The sequence below is a fragment of the Eubalaena glacialis genome, chromosome 4 (assembly GCF_028564815.1).
Source record: "Eubalaena glacialis isolate mEubGla1 chromosome 4, mEubGla1.1.hap2.+ XY, whole genome shotgun sequence".
Classification (NCBI taxonomy): domain Eukaryota; kingdom Metazoa; phylum Chordata; class Mammalia; order Artiodactyla; family Balaenidae; genus Eubalaena; species Eubalaena glacialis.
The window spans coordinates 40,018,132-40,022,320 of record NC_083719.1 but is presented as its reverse complement, the minus strand read 5'-3'; the positions used below and the strand labels follow the sequence as shown (position 1 = coordinate 40,022,320).

Genomic DNA, 4,189 nt, shown 5'->3' with positions numbered 1-4,189 from the left:
ATGGTACCAAGGTGGTTGCTGCACTTCCATGTCTCACATGCAGTTATGACAACATCTGGAAGCAAGAGACAATAAACTTTCTTTTTTAATGCCTCTTTTTAAGATTTAAGAAAATAAATCCCCACTGATTGACCTCATGATTTACTGACAAATAGGACTACCATGGTTTTCCTTGTAATAGTGATTCTTAAGCTTTATGCACAATGATTAAGATCTTTCCATTTCTGCTTCTTCTCTGTAAGCTCAGCATTTACATTACATGGCACACTGTACACAGATGAGCAAAAGCAGTGAATAAACACCCATGACTTTATTTTCAAAGATCTAATCTTAGTTGAGTAGTAAAAAGACAAAGTAGTACAGGCTTCTTATAATACTGGTGAAGAATGACCCACCATCTGTGACACATTGCTGAGTTACAGTTATCTTATGTCAAGGTATAAAGCTCCTAATCAGGATCAAATTCTACCATGCTGAGAACAATGAACTAAATGTTGACACTAACTTCGATTTCTACCAGTGTACTCCTTTAAACTCTTGATCTCAATAATGTTTTTCCTTCTCATGTGTACCTAATCTTGCTACTCTGAAAATTGCAACAGTATACATCAAATCTATTACAACCACATTGTGATCCCAGTGGATAGGCTCAATCTCTGTTTTCTGATAAAGACATATTTTGTCACCTGCTGGTACATCTTATAGATAAATGCAACTTCTAATAAGGCAGTAGGAAATGAAGTAACAAAAGAAGACCCTTTTACCAGGCACCCAGCAACATGGGCAGCATTTGCATCAAAACTGTGAAGAAGGTGGCCTAGGCCTTTATAAAGAAGTACTACATGTGCCTGGGCAACAATCTCCACATGAATAAGCACATGTGCAAGGAGATTGCCGTTATTTTCAGCAAGAATTTCCACAAGACAGCAGGCATCTGATGAAGGGGGTTCAGAGTGGTCCCATGAGAGGTATCTCCATCATGCTGCAGAAGGAGGAGAGAGAAAGGAAAGGTAATTTTGTTCCTGAGATCTCAGCCCTGGATCAGGAAATCATTGAAGTAGATCCTGACACTAAGAAAATGCTGAAGCTCTCAGACTTTGGCAGTCTGTCCAACCTGCAGCTCACTCAGCTCGCAGTTGGAATGGATTTTAAAATACTGCATGGAGCCGTTTGACTCTTTCTGTAATGTTGTAATTTTGTCAAAAACCCAGGACAACAACAACAACAAAGTAGACCAAGCAGTGAATCTAGTTCTCCAAGAATTTTACCCAGTGTGACTGTTCTTCTCACAAAGATGCAAAAGAGAACCATTGTGTTTAATGAATAGCAAATGTTGATTAGGACGAGCAAGTTCAAAAAGGACAAAAAAAGAGGAGCAGAAGCACTGAAAATGAAAGTTCAAGAACCGGGTCCAAAAGGATAAGTTAGAACAATGTATTTGCTCTTGTACAATTAAACGTATGAGTATTTGTGTGTGTGTACACATACAATTTTATGTGACCATATACACACACATATGTACATATATACATATATACACATACATATATAAATTTATGAATAGATTACTTATTAAAGATTGTGTTTGATAGAAGTGATCTGATCCTCCTTTGAGAGACTAAATGAGAGACATGGAAAATAAAATCAGTTGGTGGTTAGAGGCAGAGACAAAGAGGAGCGAAATCAACAAGCTCATGGTAGATGAGCAGTGCTTCTCAACAATGGGTCATGGGCAAGTGCCCACTGAACAACATGACCAGAACTAGGAGAAGTTTTTGAATACCAGCTTCAGGGCGTCACTCATGAAGAATCTGATTCAGAGGGGACGCCAGGGAAATACATATATGTGACCAATCCCAATGGCCATGTCAGATTATGAAATAAAGTACAAAGAAGGACTAGATAATCCATACCATCTTCATTTGTACTGTTCTCAAAAGGACCTTTCGGTTCCATCGTTCTATTAAGCCTGGCAGTGTGGCTTTTCCTCTTTCCCTTAATTCTCTGTGCATCCTTAAAATACATTGCTTCACTTGAGGAAACATGAGTTTGTTTTTTGCAACAGAATGAAGTCCAACTCACTGTAACACATCTCACCTTTCATTTACTTTACACTGATTCAAAAGAATTGCTTCTACAACTACTTATATTGAAGATGGTAATTATTCATAGAATAACAAAAGTAGACCTTGAATTGTAAATTTATAATCCAGTTCAATTTTTGAGAAAGAAATAACCTGGTTTCCAGGTGTCATAGTGTCTATAAGATCATTTTTTTTTTACAAAGGTGCATATTATTGTTTCATAACTCTAATATTTAAGAAGTTCTAACACATGCCCTATTGAAAATCCAGTGCCCAAATTATTAAACTATACAAAAAAATTCTGTATGACTTAAAAAGTTAAATAATACTGAAATCCACATTATAAAGTATTACAAGAAAATATGTAAGAAAATACATAAAGGTAAAAAAATATATATATATGGGCTATAGCTATTGAGTGCTTACTCTGTGCCTGGTATTGTTTTCAGCTTTAAGTGTTACACACAGACTAATTCATTTAATTTTCAAGAGTACTATGTGAACAAGTGCTATTATTACCTCATTTTTCAGCTGAGGAAACTGAGGCATAGAGAAGTCAAGTAAAATGTTCAAGGTCACACAACTAGTAAGTGGCTGGATTGTGAAACAGACAGCTGGACTCCAGAACATGCACACTTAACCAACATCTAAGAAGGATAAAACTTAACAGCATGTCAAGTGAGCAGACTATTTTCCCAAAAATGTAATCCATGTTTTGAATGTATATACCTTCGCCATTTATGCATAGGTTTTTCATGATCAGTAAACAAATCCGTAATGATTGGATTATTTTGAATAGCCTTTCCCAAATTTACTACCAGAGCTCTAGTGACCATTTGCTGACCTGGAACTTGGGTGTCAAAAGTTCTTACTGATCTTTAACCATGCATACATTATAGATTCCCAGACAAGCAAAGGGGCTTTATTTTCTGCCTTGATAGATTTATGGATTTATTTATTGTAAATTACTCACTAGAGAGAGACATTTCATTGTAAAACACCCCCTGGTATTGATTCAGTAAAAAGAGGGTGTCATCATTAAACAAATCTTCCCGAATACTCATGCTATTAAAACTAATTGACCATGTCTCTTCTTTAACGTTAGCTGTGCATTTCATGTGCTTTCTAAGGAAGGTTTTATCTGACATTCCTACCCCATACATACAGCATCTCAGGATTATACCTCTTACTCAAGTCCTCATGAAGGTTTTCTTCATCTTTGGATAAAAGGAAAATCTTCTAGAAATGCTAAAAACAACTATGACTTTTAAAATTATTTTCACTTAGTATATCCATTATCTATTTAAAAATTTATGTATCTAAACCACTAGAAACTGAATTTTAAGAAAGAAACACCAAAGTTTTATTTATAGTATTTTCTGTGGAACATGTTAGAATTTCTTTTCAGTGTTTTTAACTTTTCTCAGTTACCCTGTATTAATTCTTTTATTTGACTAATGACTTAGAGGAGAGGTCATCGTCCTCCTTGCTCTTGATAGCTTCTTCAGATAATTATTCCCCAAATCACCTGCTTAAAATAAAGTAAGAATATCTGTTCACTAGAGCTAGTGCTCTATAGCCAAACCATTAGCTCCTTCTTCATAAAGTGTAAATTTTGGCGCATGATTCATGGTTTTCTCTATCGTCTGTGGACACGTCAGTATCCACATGACAGACTCACCCAATTCCCTGACTTCCAAGTTTCTTGATTTGTTTAACTCTACTTCATCCACACTACCAGTGTCACATGCTGAACACTGTCTACACCAGAAATTACTCTACTACTCCAGATCTTTGAAACAAACATGAAAGTCTCTGATAAGATTTTCCTGCTATTACTGCTTGAGAGCTCAACTATTCCTACTGGGACTTTTTCTTGACTTCTTGGGGACTGTCTTCTTTCTATGGATCTAGTCCCCTCCTCTTTTTATTTTTATTCACATCCATCTTAGGCTCCATTGTCTATCATTTCAGTAACAATTGCTTCTTAATCTTATATTGTCAATTTGGCAAAACCTCCACCCTGGGTGAACAAAAATATTCACTTTCTCTCTATAACCTTGCAGCTGATTGTTGCACGGAAAATTATGCATTAGTATAGATTG

At 35.9% G+C, this 4,189-nt stretch overlaps 1 pseudogene; it reads left to right on the top strand.

Annotated features, from left to right (window-relative positions):
- Positions 1 to 779: 779 nt before the first annotated feature.
- Positions 780 to 1,174, top strand: LOC133089679 (small ribosomal subunit protein eS17-like; annotated as a pseudogene).
- Positions 1,175 to 4,189: the final 3,015 nt, after the last annotated feature.